This window comes from Mustelus asterias, chromosome 29 (genome assembly GCF_964213995.1).
Source record: "Mustelus asterias chromosome 29, sMusAst1.hap1.1, whole genome shotgun sequence".
NCBI lineage: Eukaryota > Metazoa > Chordata > Chondrichthyes > Carcharhiniformes > Triakidae > Mustelus > Mustelus asterias.
In genome coordinates this window covers 681,052-700,211 of record NC_135829.1, presented here as the reverse complement: position 1 = coordinate 700,211, position 19,160 = coordinate 681,052, and the positions used below count along the sequence as shown (strand labels likewise).

Genomic DNA, 19,160 nt, shown 5'->3' with positions numbered 1-19,160 from the left:
AAAAGTTTTTTTAAAAAGTTTATTTATTAGTCACAATGAAGTTACTGTGAAATTCCCCTTGTTGCCACAGTCCGGTGTCTGTTCGGGTCAATGCACCGAGCCAGCATGTCTTTCAGAATGTGGGAGGAAACCCACGAGGAGAACGTGGAAACTCCGCACAGTGACCCAAGCCTGGAATCGAACCCGGGTCCCTGGCGCTGTGATCAGGAGTGCTAACCACTGTGCCGCCCACTTGTGTAAGGAACACAGAATTAGCATGCAAGTGCAGCAAGCAAGGAAGGCAAATGGCACATTAGCCTTTATTGCAAAGGGACTAAAGTACAAAAACAAAGAAGTTTTGAAATAGTTGTACAGGATTTGGCAAGACCACATCTGGAGTACTCCAAGCAATTTTGGTCTCCAGATTTAAGAAAGAATGTGCATAGCCAAAGTTCATTAAACTGGTCCCCGGGATGAGGGGGTGGCTCTATGATGAGAAGCTAAGTAAAGTTGGTCTATTTTCTCTGGAGTTAGGAAGAACGAAAGGTGATTTCATTGAAACTTATAAGATTCTGAAAGGGCCTGATTGGATACACGCTGAGAGATTGCTTCCACTGATCAGGGAATTTCAAACACCAGAACCCTCTCACAGGATAAGGGGCCAATCATTTAGGACTGAGATGAGGAGAAAGTTTTTCACTTGGGGTTGTGAATCTTTGGCATTCTCTAGCCCAGAGTCTTGTGGATGCTCCATCATTGAATACATTTAAGGCCGCATCAACAGATTTTTGATCTCTTCAGAAATTAATGGATGTGGGAAGCAGGCGGAAAACAAAGTTGAAGCCCAAGATCAGCCACAATCGTATTGAATGATGGAGCAGACTCGACAGGCCTTATGTGACCTAGAACATAGAACATTACAGCGCAGTACAGGCCCTTCGGCCCTCGATGTTGCGCCGACCAGTGAAACCAGTCTAAAGCCCCTCTAACCTACACCATTCCAATATCATCCATATGTTTATCCAATGACCATTTAAATGCCCTTAATGTTGGCGAGTCCACTGCTGCTGCAGGCAGGGCATTCCACGCCCTTACTACTCTCTGAGTAAAGAACCTACTTCTGACATGTGTCCTATATCTATCACCCCTCAATTTAAAGCTATGTCCCCTCGTGCTAGCTATCCCCATCCGAGGAAAAAGGCTCTCACTATCCACCCTATCTAATCCTCTGATCATCTTGTATGCCTCTATTAAGTCACCTCTTAACCTTCTCTGTAACGAAAACAACCTCAAGTCCCTCAGCCTTTCCTCATAATCACGGGCTCAAGCTGAGAGGGGCGAAGTATAACTCGGATATCAGAGGGACGTTTTTTACACAGAGGGTGGTGGGGGCCTGGAATGCGCTGCCAAGTAGGGTGGTGGAGGCAGGCACGCTGACATCGTTTAAGACTTACCTGGATAGTCACATGAGCAGCCTGGGAATGGAGGGATACAAACGATTGGTCTAGTTGGACCAAGGAGCGGCACAGGCTTGGAGGGCCGAAGGGCCTGTTTCCTGTGCTGTACTGTTCTTTGTTCTTGTTCTTTATAAAACCTTCCCACCATACCAGGCAACATCCTGGTAAATCTCCTCTGCACCCTTTCCAATGCTTCCACATCCTTCCTACTCCTGCTCCTATTTCCTGTGTTCTGCTCTTGGCTAGTTTTAATTAAAAAATTAAAGCAACAGCTAACAATGGGGGAGGAATTGGGGAGCTGCAACTTCTATACAGCTGTGCTTCTCATTGCCCTTTCTACTACAGCTCTCCTATTTTGCGAAAATGTCTTTTAGGCTGTAGCCATAGCAAATGCTTAAGGATCACAGAGCAACATCCCAATATTAAAAACTAAAATCAAAACAGAAAATAATGGAAATACTCAGCAGGTCCTGCTGCATAGGGGTGGAGTGAGGAACGATTGTAACCTATCACAAAAAAAGTCAGATAAAATTCAGGAAAGAGATCAGGTAGTGTCAAATTCGGGTTTAAAAAGATTGTAAAAAGGAAAGATTGATTGGGTAGGGTTAGGGGGAGAGCTTTACAAGTTTTGAGGTCTTAGGAAAGAAAGAGTGGGACACATGATGACTCGTGACTTCACTATAATGATGTGGGGAAAACAATGATGGTATATTTGAAGTTTCAACAGGAACAAAGAACACTTAAGTAGTACTTGTCATGATGGTAGCAATAATTTAAAAATGCTAACTGCTGCTGGCAGCAAGAGGCTTACTTGCAAGATGACAAACTATTTTTTCAAATTGCTACAGTCAGTGGATCTCAAAGAACCTTCTCAGATATAGAACAGTATTTCAACCTTGGACATACTTGAACTTGATATAAAGTTACAAGGAAAAAATGTTCAGCAAAGAAAAATATAACCTTCCACAGTGACTAACATGAGCAATAAGTTCCATTTGAAGTCAGGAGGTATCAAGGCTAAGAATGGAGGCAAATGAGAAAAGACTAATGAGGCAAGGGCAAAGAGGTAGTATCACAGTTGTATTGAAGCACCTCAGAAGGCAACGTGATCTACGCAGACGACTTAAACCTCACTGCAACTTTTGTAATGGCTGTAATGTTCTTTTGACTGTATTGAAGCACGTCAGAATGCAACGATCTACCCAGACAACTTAAATACCACGGCTCTGCAATGGCCATTTTGGAATGTTTGTAATGTTCGTTCAGATATTTCATGAATAAAATATATTTTTTGCAACAAAGAAAGAGAGGTAGTATATTGGTTAAACTTGTGGGATGGAAAAGCTTTTCATTGAGTACTGAATAAACAATATCCCCATTACACCAATGCAAGTCATGTTGGAGATGAGTATACAATAATTCAGCCACTGTACTATTGAGAGGACTGAAAGCTGGAAACAAGATTTGTAATCTGATCAGTGGAGAGAAGTTCAGCACCTATATTAGAATTACAAAAAAAAATAAAACATGAGATAGCAAGTCAGCATTCTCTTCAAGATAAGTGATAATGATATTCAAAGACACGAAAGTAGTGACTTCTGCAGCACATCAGGTTCCTTTACAGGGAAAAAAGACATCAGAAAGATAGTAAAAGACCAATTATTTCAATGTCTTGTCTTGCAATTATATAAAAAAAGCACCAACTTGCCAATAATGGTTAGTCACACACAGCCAATCCCTTACCTTCAAACCTTTCTACAGGGAACACCCACAGCTGAGGTGCCTGAAGATTGGTGCATAGCAAGTGTTGTGTCTTTGTTTACGAAGGGCTGCAGGGAAAAGCCTGGGAAGTACAGACGGTGAGCTTAATGTCTGTAGTGGGTAAATTGTCAGTAGGTACTCTAAGAGACAGGATCTACAGGCATTTAGAGAGGCAAGGACTGATTAGGGACAGTCAGCTTGGCTTTGTGAGTGAAAAATCATGTGTCTCAAATTTAATTGAGTTTTTTTGAAGGGGTAACCAAGAAGTTAGATAAGGGCAATGCAGTTGATGTTGTCTGCATGGACTTTGGCAAGGCCTTTGACAAGGTACCGTTTGGTAGGTTGTTGCATAAGATTAAATCTCATGGGATCCAGGGTAAGGTAGCCAAATGGATATAAAATTGGCTTGATGACAGAAGACGGAGGGTGGTTGTAGAGGGTTGTTTTTCAAACTGGAGGCCTGTGACCAGCAGTGTGTCTCAGGGATCGGTGCTGGGTCAACTGTTATTTATATGAATGATTTGGATGAAAATTTAGTAGGCATGGTTAGTAAGTTTGCAGATGACACCAAGATTGGTGGCATAGTGGACAGTGAAGGTTATCTCGGATTGCAATGGGATCTTGATCAATTGGGCCAGTGGGCTGATGAATGGCAGATGGAGCTTAATTTAGATAAATGCATCACCTTGCATTTTGGTAGACTGAACCAGGGCAGGACTTACTCAGTTAATGGTAGGGCGTTGGGGAGAATTATAGAACAAAGAAATCTAGGGGCACAGGTTCATAGCTCCTGGAAAGTGGAGTCACAAGTGGACAGGGTGGTGAAGAAGCCATTCAGCATGCTTGGTTTCATTGGCCAGAACACTGAATACAAGAGTTGGGACGTCTTGTTGAAGTTGTACAAGACATTAGTACGGTCAGACTTGGAATACTGCCTACAGTTCTGGTCACCCTATTATAGAAAGGATATTATTAAACTAGAAAAATTGAAGAAAAGATTTACTAGGAAGCTACCGGGACTTGACGGTTTGAGTTATAAGGAAAGGCTGGATAGACTGGGACTTTTTTCCCTGGAGCCTAGGAGGCTTAGGGGTGATCTTCTAGAGGTCTGTAAAATAATGAAGGGCATAGATCAGCTAGATAGTCAATATCTTTTCCCAAAAGGGTAGGGGGGTCTAAAACTAGAGGGCATAGGTTTAAGGTGAGAGGGGAGAGATACTCAGAGGGTGGTGAGCGTCTGGAACGAGCTGCCAGAGGCAGTAGTAGAGGCGGGTACAATTTTGTCTTTTAAAAAGCATTTTGACAGTTACATGGGTAAGATGGGTATAGAGGGATATGGGCCAAACGTGGGCAATTGGGACTAGCTTAGTGGTAAAAACTAGGCGGCATGGACAAGTTGGGCCAAAGGCCTGTTTTCATGCTGTAAACCTCTATGACTCTCGAAAAAACATCCCATATTTTGCCAAATGCTGAAGAATGGCAGATCTCCTTCTCTAAAGGATATGAATGAACTAGATGGATTTTCCCCAACAATCGACAATATTTTCATGGTCATCAATAGATACTTCATTCCAGATTTTTTAAATTGAATTCAACATTGGGTTAAGAGAGATCTATAATCACTGTAAGCAATAGCTGCAAGCCTGGTGGGATGGAGTGTTTTAGAAACCAGCTAAGTTGGAAAACCAAAAAGTTGGGAAAAATTAGATTGAAAGTAAATTAGCCAGGAATATAAAAATAGATTGCCAGAACTTTTGCAAGTATATAAAAGAAGCCTTTTGGCTTAGATCGTGTCAGATCTACGAGTGTAATTGGCAGCAGGGGCATAATAATCCCACCGTCTTTGGCACTCTTTAATACGAGGCCAGGGAGGCTCACAAGCTTCGAAGTTTCAAACTTTTTTTTCCCCATTTGTAGTTACAAAGCCAATGCTCAAAGACCCAAAACCATTCTTGGTTGCTCCAAAAACCAAATTCAAATTGAATCCAATTCATAGACCCCACAAGACAGACAAACAAATCCAAGCTGACAAGATAACCCATTATGGGCTTGATCTTAGCCAAAAAGCCTACATTAAAGTATTGTTAGCTCTACCAATCCAGGATTGCAGATTCAAGCTCATGTTGCCTTTTAACACTGACTGATAGATTTCCATGATCCTTTTGGTTTGCTACAAAAAGGAAGGAGACAAGGAGAGTGGGATAAGTTTCAGTCTCGTGCTCCAAGAGTTCCCAATTTTAAACTCAAAGTATCACAAGGTATTCAGCCAACTACAACAAAAATATGATATTCAATACGCATTAAGCTGTTCATTTTCAAGTCAAAGTTCTGCAACAGCTCACCACAAACAACACATCTCTCATTTGTTTCATTTGTTAAAGTTGGAAATTTTATTCCTGAAATCTGCAAATATTGCAAACATGAAACCGAAACAAAAATATAAGCACCTGGAAAGAATCGCTCCAAACATAACCCATTATAAGAACACAAGATAACTTCTTGTCTGTTCTCATCATAGATGCCAGTGAACCTAATTTTCTTCATGTTGTAATTTAATTCCAACCAACATGCATTTTCCCTGTACCCTAGAGCACCCTGCATTAACAAAATTATTGAGGGAGCAGCAGAAACAACCATGTCACAATGAATGCTGTCAAGAATGCAAAGTTTTCTAATATGATCGTGTTTTGGACCATCTCTTTAATTCAAGGTGAAATGGAGGAATGAAGAGTCATACAATCTGATGAACTCTGCCTGACAACAAGCCTGTGTGATTTGGTTATCACTGGGTAGAGACTTACTGGAAGCAAGTTGCAAAGTGTTCACCTGAAAACAAAGGCAGGAGCAGCTAGGCTAACTGAGATGTTGGACAAAAAATAGAAGCTTCACAGAGACAAAAGATTGCATCTGATATGGTCAGCAAATTGGAGGGGGCCGAGAGTCCTCAGCAAACTACCAGGTGGAATGCGCGAGGGAAGATAGTCCCTCGTCAAAGAGATGCACTTTAAAAAGTCAAACATTTCACAAATTTGATTGAATTCTTTGAGGAGGTAACTAAGTGTGTAGATGAAGGTAGAGCAATTGATGTCGTATACATGTATTTTAGTAAGGCGTTTGATAAGGTTCCCCATGGTCGTCTCATGAAGTAAGGAGGTGTGGGATAGAGGGAAATTTGGCCAATTGGATAAGTAACTGGCTATCTGATCGAAGACAGAGGGTGGTGGTGGATGGAAAATTTTCAGACTGGAGACCAGTTACCAGCAGTGTACCACAGGGATCAGTGCTGGGTCCTCTGCTATTTGTGATTTTTATCAATGACTTGGAGGAGGGGGCTGAAGGGTGGGTCAGTAAATTTGCTAATGACACCAAGATTGGTGGAGTAGTGGATGAGGTGGAGGGCTGTTGTAGGCTGCAAAGAGACATTGATAGGATGCAGAGCTGGGCCAAAAAATGGCAGATGGAGTTTAACCCTGATAAGTGCGAGGTGATTCATTTTGGTAGGACAAATTTGAATGCGGATTACAGGATCAACGGCAGGGTTCTGAGGAATGTGGAGGAACAGAGAGATCTTGGGGTTCATATCCACAGATCTCTGAAGGTTGCCACTCAAGTGGATAGAGCCGTGAAGAAGGCCTATAGTGTGTTGGTGTTTATTAACAGGGGGTTTGAGTTTAAGAGCCATGGGGTTATGCTGCAACTGTACAGGCCTTGGTGAGACCACATTTGGAATATTGTGTGCAGTTATGGTCACCTCACTATAAGGATGTGGAAGCATTGGAAAGAGTGCAAAGGAGATTTACCAGGATGCTGCCTGGTTTGGAGGGTAGGTCTTATGAGGAAAGGTTGAGGGAGCTAGGGCTTTTCTCTTTAGAGCGGAGGAGGATGAGAGGCAACTTAATAGAGATTTGTAAGATGATGAGGGGGATAGATAGAGTGGACGTTCAGAGACTATTTCCTCGGGTGGATGTAGCTATCACTAGGGGGCATAACTATAAGGTTTATGATGGGAGATATAGGAGGGATGTCCGAGGTAGGTTCTTTACTCAGAGTGGTTGGGGTGTGGAATGGACTGCCTGCTTTGATAGTGGAGTCGGACACTTTAGGAACTTTCAAGTGGTTATTGGATAGGCACATGGAGCACACCAGAATGATTGGGAGTGGGATAGCTTGATCTTGGTTCCGGACAAAGGTCGGCACAACATCGACGGCCGAAGGACCTGTACTGTGCTGTTCTATGTTCTATTTCCCCATGCAAAGTGAGGAGCAGAAATCACTAGAATGGACTTTAATGCTGGTAATCAGTTCAGGAATTTTCAGAAAACTGAGGGAAGCATCTCTCATCAGCCTTGGGGCATTATAACTCTGATGAAATAGGGAGACATGAACCCATTGGAAGCTGGGGGTGACTGCAGACTACTTCCTATAAGGTCTGTAAATCTGAGGAACGTGTACGAGATGTACCTGCATACAGCATGGGATTATTGGTCAGTAAAACATTAACAAGGGTTATGTTTTCTGTTGCGCAGAATATTAGTTGTCTAAGTAATGTTCAATCTGTTTCTTTTCCCACAAATTCTGCCTGTCCTGAATATTTTCAATTTTGGCCCAAATCTTCCAGTCTCCAGATTGTCAGGGCTCAGACCTCCGACTTCCTGTGGAAGTCCTGACAAACAGACCTATGTGGGAATTGCTCAGGAAGCTTCAACTTCTGCTGGGTAAGTCCCCTGCTCCGACTCTGGAGTTACAGTCGCAGACTTGAGACAGATCCAATGTACTTACCTGGATCGCTACCCAGGAAATATTAGACAGTGTAAAACCCAGTCCAATTCCTGGGTAACTCCAGAAATCACAGCCTAATCACTCCCCTGATCTAAGCAGATCAGGCCGCCACACTGGGCCCAACTGCCCACCTCACCCACACTAGCCATTCACTAACATTCAAAGACTGAACTTTTAAACTTACCATATGACATAAAAGGGGAGAGTGTCCTGTAATCCACCCTTGCCCCTGACTCTACTCCACTTCAGCACTGTGTTCCGCATTTCTGGAAAAGCCGGGCTCAGAAGATCCTGGAAGAAATGTGGTGCAGAGTCGAGTTGGGGATATGTTCAATTGGAGCAGCAATCCACCAATGACAGCTGTTTCTTCCAATATCCTGATCTTTTCTTTTTTATTTCAGATTTCCAACATCTGCAGTATTCTGCTTTTCCATTTTCTGCAATTCCTTCGAGTGGTGGGTGTTACAGACAATTCGAGTGGTGGGTGTTACAGACAATTCGAGTGGTGGGTGTTACAGACAATTCGAGTGGTGGGTGTTACAGACAATTCGAGTGGTGGGTGCTGTTACAGACAATTCGCTCTCTGGCCTCCTCCAAACCCAAGGCTTCCACTGCAAAAGACAGGGACACTGACGATTTGTGCAAACGAAAACCCCAGCACCGCACAGATAGCCAAAAGGTAAACAAGATCACAACCAAAAACCCAGAAGACAAACAGCCATGCTTCCAGGCAAGGTCAAAGATTGTCACTCATCATTTTGGAATGCTGACATCCTGGGAATTGGTCATTTAACACATTTTAATTATATTAGATTTAAATTAGATTAGATGGGGCCGCACGGTAGCACAGTGGTTACCACTGCTACCTCACAGCCCCAGGGACCCGGTCAATTGAAGCCTCGGTCACCATCTGCGTGGAGTTTGCACATTCTCCTCGTGTCTGTGTGGGTTTCCTCCAGGTGCTCCTGTTCCCTCCCACACTTCAAAAATGTGCAGGTTAGGTTGATTGACCATGCTAAATTGCCCCTTTGTGTCAGGGGGACGAGCAGGAGTTACGGGGATAGGGCCTGAGTGGGATAGTGACTGGTGCAGGCTTGATGGGCCAAATGGCCTCCTTCTGCACTGTAGGGATTCTATGATTCTGGTGCCAGTGTGTCAGTCCTGGCAAACGAACTCGGGCTTCTAAAACCATTGCTCCATTCCACGGGGTGGGTAGAGTCCAATTCCCTGTCATCACATGATTCTGCAATCACAGAGATATCACAGCAAGCAGACCTTTGCGCTGACATATGTCTTCCATAACCAGCCTCTCTCTCCTGAGCAATGATGCCTGTATAGCCCTGGATCTCCTCCAGATAGTGGAGGCGGAGGATGCCAAGACTACTGCTGTCTTTGTCCAGCCAGAAATGCACTATCCCCGAGTACTCTCAACACTTATTTAGACGTAAATTTCACCTCCCTCCTCTCTTATCATTCCAGGTCCCAGAAAGTCACCAATGGTCAGACCAACCTCCCACCCACGAGAATACCATAACGACTCCAGTGGAAGCAGTACCAGAGAATGATCAGCAGTCTGAGAAGTCCAAAGATGTGCGGGTTAGGTTGATTGGCCAGGTTAAAAAATTGCCCCTTAGAGTCCTGGGATGCGTAGGTTAGAGGGATTAGCGGGTAAATATGTGGGGATAGGGCCTGGGTGGGATTGTGGTCGGTGCAGACTCGATGGGCTGAATGGCCTCCTTCTGCACTGTAGGGTTTCTATGATTTCTATGAAGCTGCCACTCTGAACTATGATGATGGAACAGCTGGTAGAACAGCAACCACTGTGCATCCACTGCAACTTCCAGCTAGCATGTCACAACCAAAAGGAATGCTGCAACCTGACAGCAGTCTCTCACTATCCAGAGTAAAGAGGCACATGGACCACTGAACTTTCTTCTTGCTACGGGAGCACACTTTCTCAGCCTCAGAGGGCTTTGAGAGGGCCCACAGAGAGAGAGAGAAAGAAGAATTAGTGCCAAGGAGACATGTAGCATATTCATTCACCCCACAAGCAATGAGAGTAACAGTGACCATGGATCATCGCAACAGCCAAACCAACCAGGCGAGGATTAACATAAAGCAATGGAAGAAAAGAATGAAAGCATACTCAAATGCTAGTCCAACCTACAAACAAACAAAAACCAGAACCAAAATAACCTATTCACTTCTCCAACAGAACAGCAAATGACATGTGGAAGGGTTATTAGGCCTCCAGACCACTTGAATCTCCTACTTCAGAACTTAACAGGTAAGAGTTTGCATGGCATTTGCCCAGAGGTGCTAAATTCATCTCGCCTACACGTAGCTTTTCATCTTACCATTTCACCAGAAAAGGTACACAAAGATTAAAGTTTGTACATTGAGATTAAACTTCATCTTCTGTGCTAATATGTATACTGAGATTGCATGCCCAAGTATCATTTTATTCACAAATCAAAAATGTAACTCGTCATATCTGGATTCCTGATTAGTCACAAGTAGCTCCTAACAAATGTTTTGGAAACACTGGCCTGAATTAAATGCTCAAATTTCTGAAGTGGAGCTTGAACCCACAATCATCTGTCTGATTCAGAGACAAGTCTGCGGTTATTGAGCCTGGAATTACTGAATTAGAAAAACTCACTGTAGTGAAAGAAAAAGTTCACTTTCAAGATACAGTGCTGTAAAATTGCTTATTCATCTCAGTTCTCTTTTATTTAATCCACTTTACTTTTGATTTGAGTTATTTGATTTGTCACATGTATTAGTATACAGTGAAAATTATTGTTTCTTGCGTGCTACAGAGCATACCATACAAAGAGAAGAAAACGAGAGAGTGCAGAATGCAGTGTTACAGTCATAGCTATGGTGTAGAGAAAGATCAACTTAATGCGAGGTAGGTACATTCAAAAGTCTGACAGCAGCAGGGAAGAAACTGTTCTTAAGTCAGTTGGTACATGTCCTCAGACTTTTGTATCTTTTTCACGATAGAAGAAAGTGGAAGAGAGAACGTCTGGGGTGCGTGGGGTCCTTGATTATGCCGGCTGCTTTTCCCGAGGCAGTGGGAAGTGTAGACAGAGTCAATGGATGGGCGGCTGGTTTGAGTGATGGATTGGGCTACATTCACGACCCTTTGTAGTTTATTGTGGTCTTGGACAGAGCAGGGGCCATACCAAGCTGTGATATAAGCAGAAAGAATGCTTTCTTTGGTGCATTTGTAGAAGTTGGTGAGAGTTGTAGTGGACATGCCAAATTTCCTTAGTCTGCTGAGAAAGTAGAGACGTTGGTGGGCTTTCTTAACCATAGTGTCGGCATGGAGGGACCAGGACAGGCTATTGGTGATCTGGACACCTACTGTCTGGGTGATTCACTAGCATAGTTATTCCAGAAAAGATCACCGCCTTTTCTCATCTTACACGATAGATCGATGCAAAATCCACGCTTTGCAAAATCTAATCACACAGCACAATTTTAAAGACCTTTTTCATACAATAAAATTCAAAACTTAAAAATTCAAACAAGTTTTGGAAGTCACTAAATAATTCTGACCTTTAAAAGTTGCAACATTCATTGTACAAAACATGGTATACTCAGCAGAAAACTGTTTTGATTGCAAATGCTTCCCCTACACACTTTCAAAAACTTTCCCACAAATCACTTACAACTGCACTTTCTAAATCCCAACCACCAATCATGTGGCCTTTCCATTCACCACGATACTTTACCATTGTTCTGTTTAAATACGATGCCCTTGACCTCTTCACTCTCCCCCAATCTGGTCAATTTCTTGGTACAGCTCCCATCCTAGCTCGCAAAGGGACACAAGCCTCAGCTTACCTGGCACAAAATTAATTATCTGTTCAACAGAATTCAAGTGATAATGAAAACAGAAAATGCTGGAAGTACTTAGCAACAGTAAGATGTTTAACAACACCAGGTTAAAGTCCAACAGGTTTATTTGGTAGCAAAAGCCACACAAGCTTTCGGAGCTGCAAGCCCCTTCTTCAGGTGAGTGGGAATTCTGTTCACAAACAGAGCTTATAAAGACACAGACTCAATTTACGTGAATAATGGTTGGAATGCGAAGACTTACAACTAATCAAGTCTTTAAGAAACAAAACAATGTGAGTGGAGAGAGCATCAAGACAGGCTAAAAAGATGTGTATTGTCTCCAGACAAGACAGCCAGTGAAACTCTGTGGGGGTTACAAATAGTGGGACATGAACCCAATATCCCGGTTGAGGCCGTCCTCGTGTGTGCAGAACTTGGCTATCAGTTTCTGCTCAGCGGCTCTGCGCTGTCGTGTGTCATGAAGGCCGCCTTGGAGAACGCTTACCCGAATATCAGAGGCCGAATGCCCGTGACCGCTGAAGTGCTCCCCAACAGGAAGAGAACAGTCTTGCCTGGTGATTGTCGAGCGGTGTTCATTCATCCGTTGTCGCAGCGTCTGCATAGTTTCCCCAATGTACCATGCCTCGGGACATCCTTTCTTGCAGCGTATCAGGTAGACAACGTTGGCCGAGTTGCAGCCAAGGCCATCCCCACACCCCCACTTCTTGCCATCAAACAACCGCACAACTTCAAACAGACCATTGTCCGCAGCAAACTACCCAGCCTTCAGGAGAACAGTGACCATGACACCACACAGCCCTGCCACAGCAACCTCTGCAAGACGTGCCGGATCATCGACACAGATGTCATCATCTCACGTGAGAACACCATCCACCAGGTACACGGTACATACTCTTGCAACTCGACCAACGTTGTCTACCTGATACGCTGCAAGAAAGGATGTCCCGAGGCATGGTACATTGGGGAAACTATGCAGACGCTGCGACAACGGATGAATGAACACCGCTCGACAATCACCAGGCAAGACTGTTCTCTTCCTGTTGGGGAGCACTTCAGCGGTCACGGGCATTCGGCCTCTGATATTCGGGTAAGCGTTCTCCAAGGCGGCCTTCGCGACACACGACGGCGCAGAGTAGAAACTGATAGCCAAGTTCCGCACACACGAGGACGGCCTCAACCGGGATATTGGGTTCATGTCCCACTATTTGTAACCCCCACAGAGTTTCACTGGCTGTCTTGTCTGGAGACAATACACATCTTTTTAGCCGGTCTTGATGCTCTCTCCACTCATGTTGTTTTGTTTCTTAAAGACTTGATTAGTTGTAAGTATTCGCATTCCAACCATTATTCATGTAAATTGAGTTTGTGTCTTTATATGCTCTGTTTGTGAACAGAATTCCCACTCACCTGAAGAAGGGGCTTGCAGCTCCGAAAGCTTGTGTGGCTTTTGCTACCAAATAAACCTGTTGGACTTTAACCTGGTGTTGTTAAACTTCTTACTGTGTTTACCCCAGTCCAACGCCGGCATCTCCACATCAGTACTTAGCAAGCCAGACAGCATCTGTGTCACTCTCTACAGAGTTAATGCTTCAGACCCGTGACCTTTCATCTGGTCTGTTAATTCTCTCCACAGATACTGCCTGACTTGCTGAGTATTTCCAGCATTTGCTGTTTTCAGTTCAGATCTCCAGCGCAAAAGAAATGCTGGGGATAACGACTCAGGCGCAACTCAGACAACTCTGGTTTTTGGACAGTCAGATTTGAGAGACACACTATGTTAGAATTGGTACCCTCGCATCAGGCTTTCAAAACCATAATCACCCACTCTGCCATTGCAAACTACAGCCCTTCTCCAATCTCCCTTTGCCCTCCAAACTGCAATATTTCTTCACCTCTAAAATCCATGTCCAGTTTTGTTTTCCACAACAACACGTTTGAATTTCTCCAATCAGGTTTTCTTTCCTGCCACAACAATCACCTCACTGCAGCCTTTAAAAAGATGACCTAACCATCTCCTCCCATCTTCCTTTGTGCCAAAATGCAGTTCGATTTCCCCCATTTGGCTCCACCCTCGTATTCAATTGAAGACAGATCACCTGCAGCTTCTCTTTCTCGTACATCATGGCCCCTTTTATACCAATTTACATGCTACCACTTGGTGACAGCATCCATAGGCAAGGGGTCAGGCTCAATTTCACTGCCTCCATGTCAGACTATGATATTCAGTCTCAGACAAGTGCACCATCTTCACTCCTCACCACCAATTTCATCCCCCTCCCCTGGCACTGACTCAGGCTGAACCAGATGACTACCTCAGCATTCTATCTGACCCTGAGCTGAGGTTCCAACACCATCACAAAGATACTACTTCCACCTCCATAATACCATCTATTTTTACCCACATCTGCTGCCGAGAGCCTCATCCATCACCTATTCCACTCTTGTAGAAATCACCTTGTGCAAACACCACCTACATTCTAACTCACACTGACTCTTATTACACCTGTCCTCACTGGCCTTCATTGGCTCTTGGATTCTAATGCCTTAAAGCTAAAGTCTTATCCTTGTTTTACTTTTCTTCATTATTGCTGTAACCTCCTTTACCCCACAACCTCCTCTCCTTACCTAACACTCCATTCCTTTACCCCACAACCTCCTCTCATCTAACACTCCATTCCTTTCCCCAACAACCTCCTCCTTATCTAACACTCCATTCCTTTGCCTCTGTGCATCCTCCCACTCTCCAGATACAGCCCCCACCCCACATGATGCCAAGCTTCAGCTGTTGGGGAATTTCCCCCTTAAACACTTCTTCACTATCCTTCTTTCTGGGGCCCTCTTTAAAATCTGCCCCGTTGTTGGTCACTCTGACTAATATCACCTTCTTTGTTCAGGCATCCCTTTTTATCTGATTATGAACCTTGGTGAAATGCCTCAAGGTTGTTTTCCTACAGTAAAGGAACCATAGAAATCCAAGTTGTTACTATTGTTCAAAACTGTTATGCATACTCAACAATTGCAGGAAACCATGCTGAAAACTGCAACAATCTCACAGTTGTAGTCACTGTGCTCAGTACTCAGCTGTCCACACAAAGGAATTCCTGGTCCACGTAGTCGTACAAAAGGTTGTCACAATTACAGTCACTAAGTCCCAAACAAAAAGGTCATTCTGAATGTGAATTGTTGCAAATGATGCATTCCAGCGCTGATTTTTTAAATATATACTGACTTCTCAGAAATCTAAAATATTCAGGATAGAGCTAATTGAAATGTTCACCATCACCAGATAGGAGGCTGAAAATTATAAAACATGTTCTACTGTCACTCAAGCCACCTAAATACTTTGTTGAATCTGATTCACTCACTTCAGATCAACCAAAGCACAACAACAAAGTACAGCAACTTACTGGGCGACGTCACTGTTTTGCAATGTCAACAATACTTCTCTGAAATCTCGTCCTCCAGTTTATCTCTAGAACAGAACATCTATTGGTGAATTAAGACTGTTCATTACCTTGCTGTTTCAAATCAAGAAGCCAAGATAAGAGCCAAGAAAAAGTAACCAGACTTCACTACGAAACAAGACTCGGCAGACACACACAAATTCAGCTCAGTAACAAACCACATTTTACTTTACTCATTAAGTCATTGAAACAGTGACGGGCCATCCCCATGCTTTGCAACCATACTGATTGTGGTTGAGGCCAGTTCCAATAAAATGTTACATTCAAATTTCTGTGAAGACCAAATCTCAAAGCAGCACAATGGCTTCTTCACAGTGCATAAAAATTACACCATCAATGACCTCATTTTGAGTGTGTTCATATACATTCAATATATATTATCCAAAAGTAAAATTGAATCAACAACAAAGTCAGCGATTGGGAGGTCAATTTGGTTCACTGCCTTACTTTTGCATCACCAACAGTTTGTTTCATATCTTGGCCGAACCAAAGCCTCTCCTCTCTCATCAGTACAAACTTTATTTTCAATTAACATGGGGCAGTCTTCAACCTAGTTTCTGGTGGGCATTAGTCCAAAAACAGTAAAATTGCCAGTTAACATAAAGCAAAACAGGAAACGTGAGCAGGGGGAGAACCAAGGAAACTGGACTTTCATCAATCAAGGTACAGTATTCCTGACTTGGCCAGGCCCTACTTAAAAATCTATAAAACAATGTTGACTGCAAAACAAAAATCATTATACAATTCTGAATGACCCAATATATAGGTTTAAAATCCAATTGCACAATGATTTAGCATAATGCTATGTGCTTCTTTCAGCGCATGCACTTCAAAATCTTTGCCTACAAATCCATCTTTGCCTTCTTTCAATCTTTTCTATCTTTAGATCCCAGCTGCATCCTTCACTCTTACAACTTGGATCTGTTGTGGCCCCCCCTTCTCCACCATATTCCCACATTTCTCTTTCAAAACTCTTAAATCATGCTACATCTCTCCGTTTTTTAAAACATCTCTTCCAAGATCTCTGACCGGAGCTACATTTCACTATTTTAAAGATGCTCTACAAGTGCCAGTTGTACACGAACATAGGCCTTGTTTACAGGGGTGAATAACTTTCAAAGTATATTTACATCCAGAAATCTCCAACAAAGATCTAGACCCAAGCATCACCTGTCACTCCCAGTGTTCAAATCAATCCTTTAACTCCTTGTTAAACAAAGTTTGGTCACTTTCCTACATAGTCAAAGTACCACCACCTTTAAAAAATGTGTTTCCCACGCAAAATTTGAAAATGTAATCATGTAACTGGTTCAACATAATAAAAGAAAGTACAAGAGAGAAAACACAGTCATGAGCTCAGTCTGTCATCGAGCTCAACTCAAAAGAATTCAAGACGGGTGAATACCCACAGTAACTCGCAGACTCGCTCAGATTTTCGCTTTCCCAGCTGTCTACCGATGGAGAATCTTCGAAGGTTCCTGATTACAACTTTCATGACGATGTAGATAACCTTACACAGCAGAAATATTAATCACGCCCTTGTTCTCTCCACTGGGTTTCGAGTGCATACCATAAAGTTACATCACAGGGGTCAATGTTGTATTGGCCAAACGCCTTTATACAAATAAGCCGCGGATCTACATTGTGGGCCTGCTAAACATCACTGACCTCTGAGAATTGAGAAACTATTCAATCCAAACACCAAACCGACAGACGTTAAGTGAAAGTTTACAACCGACCCAAGGAGCAAACACCGACTGTACTTGGTGTTGGGGGCAGCAAACAGAGCCCAGCAGGAACTCAGCCACACTCAGGCTGCAGTGCATTAACTCACTGGCTCACCCCAGCCGGTCAGGCCGGTTTGACCAGAGGCTCCAGAGGAGTGGCCCACCGCCCACAGGCTGCCTTTCCCGGAACCATGGAGCGGCTACCCGAGGAGGCGAGACTGTGGCCCAGGAGCCTGACACCGAGAGACCAGTCACCTAACCCCCGACCCCTAACCCCCTCCTCACCCCAATGGCCCTGGCCCTCTGACTCCCCCCCCCCCCCGTGTCCCCCCTCCTCCACCCGTGTCCCCCCATAACCCTGTGCCCCCCCCTCCTACAACCGTGTCTCCCCCCACCTCCTACAACCCTGTGTCTCCCCCCCTACAACCCTGTGTCTCCCCCCCCTACAACCCTGTGTCTCCCCCCCTACAACCCTGTGTCTCCCCCCCCCTACAACCCTGTGTCCCCCCCCCACAACCCTGTCGTCCCCCCCCCCTACCATCCTGCGGTTCCCCCCCTACAACCGTGTCATCTCCCCCCCTCCTACAACCCTGTCCCCCCCCACCACCTACCTCCCTGTCCCCCCCCACCTCCTACCACCCTGTGTCCCCCCCACCTCCTACCACCCTGTCCCCCCCTACAACCCTGTGTCCCCCCTCCTACAACCCTGTCCCCTCCCCCTCCTACCTCCCTGTCCCCTCCCCACCTCCTACCACCCTGTGTCCCCCCACCTCCTACCACCCTGTCCCCCCCCCACCTCCTACCACCCTGTCCCCCCCCCACCTCCTACCACCCTGTGTCCCCCTCCCCTCCTGTGTCTCCCTCCTAGTGTCCCCCTCCCCCCTCCCTCCTAGTGTCCCCTCCCCCCTCCCTCCTAGTGTCCCCCTCCCCCCTCCCTCCTAGTGTCCCCCTCCCCCTCCCTCCTAGTGTCCCCCTCCCCCCTAGTGTCCCCTTCCCCCCCCACCTCCCTCCTACCTCCAACCTCCCAGTGTCCCCCTCACCTCCCTCCTACCTCCCAGTGTCCCCTCCCCCCCCACCTACCTCCCTGTGTCTCCCCCGCCCCTCCTCCTACCTTGCCCGCTGCTCCGCCGCCCGGGCGGACATCTTGTTTTCGCAGTTAGTCTGAGGGAAAAGTGCAAATGCCGGCCTGGCTCCGCGGCGCTGCTTCACTTCACAGACTGGAACCGAGCATCCCAGAGGGCCAGCGGAGAGGCCGCCCGATTCACTCAGCTCCGCTCCCCGTGACCTCGGCTTCTCAACTCTGGCGGCCGGATTCACAAACACAAAACAACAAGGCCGCGGGGCTTCCAGCAGCAGCCAATAGGAGCAGCCCGGGGCCTTGGTGATTGACAGGAGCAAGCCCCACCTCCCGGTCCCATAGCAACTCCGGGTGATTGACAGGGGCAAGCCCCACCCCCGGTCCCATAGCAACTCCGGGTGATTGACAGGGGCATGCCCCACCTCCCGGTCCCATAGCAACTCCGGGTGATTGACAGGGGCAAGCCCCCCCCCGGTCCCATAGCAACTCCGGGTGATTGACAGGGGCAAGCCCCACCCCCGGTCCCATAACAACTCCGGGTGATTGACAGGGGCATGCCCCACCTCCCGGTCCCATAGCAACTCCGGGTGATTGACAGGGGCAAGCCCCACCCCCGGTCCCATAACAACTCCGGGTGGTTGACAGGGGCAAGCCCCACCCCCGGTCCCATAACAACTCCGGGTGGTTGACAGGGGCAAGCCCCACCTCTCGGTCCCATAGCAATCCTGGGTGATTGACAGGGGCAAGCCCCACCACCGGTCCCATTGCAACTCCGGGTGATTGACAGGGGCAAGCCCCACCTCCCGGTCCCATAGCAACTCCGGGTGATTGACAGGGACAAGCCCCACCCCTCCGGTCCCACAGCAACTCCGGGTGACTGACAGGGGCAAGCCCCACCCCCGGTCGCATAGCAACTCCGGGTGATTGACAGGGGCAAGCCCCAGCCCCGGTCGCATAGCAACTCCGGGTGATTGACAGGGGCAAGCCCCACCCCTGGTCCCATAGCAACTCCGGGTGATTGACATGGGCAAGCCCCACCCCCGGT

General features: G+C 45.7%; 1 protein-coding gene across 6 annotated transcripts in view; it reads right to left on the bottom strand.

Annotated features, from left to right (window-relative positions):
- tjp1a (tight junction protein 1a) overlaps window positions 1-18,400 on the bottom strand; it is a 162,767-nt gene extending 144,367 nt beyond the window's left edge. For 3 of the 6 annotated variants that reach the window (XM_078199854.1, XM_078199857.1, XM_078199858.1), the window contains exon 1: window positions 18,149-18,399. The gene's annotated coding sequence lies outside the window, so the exon portion shown is untranslated. Of the gene's footprint in view, window positions 1-16,719; window positions 16,943-16,978; window positions 17,217-18,148 lie in introns of those variants that run through there. The other 3 variants (XM_078199859.1, XM_078199856.1, XM_078199855.1) reach the window with 3 other exon arrangements.
- Between the last annotated feature and the right edge of the window lie 760 nt (window positions 18,401-19,160).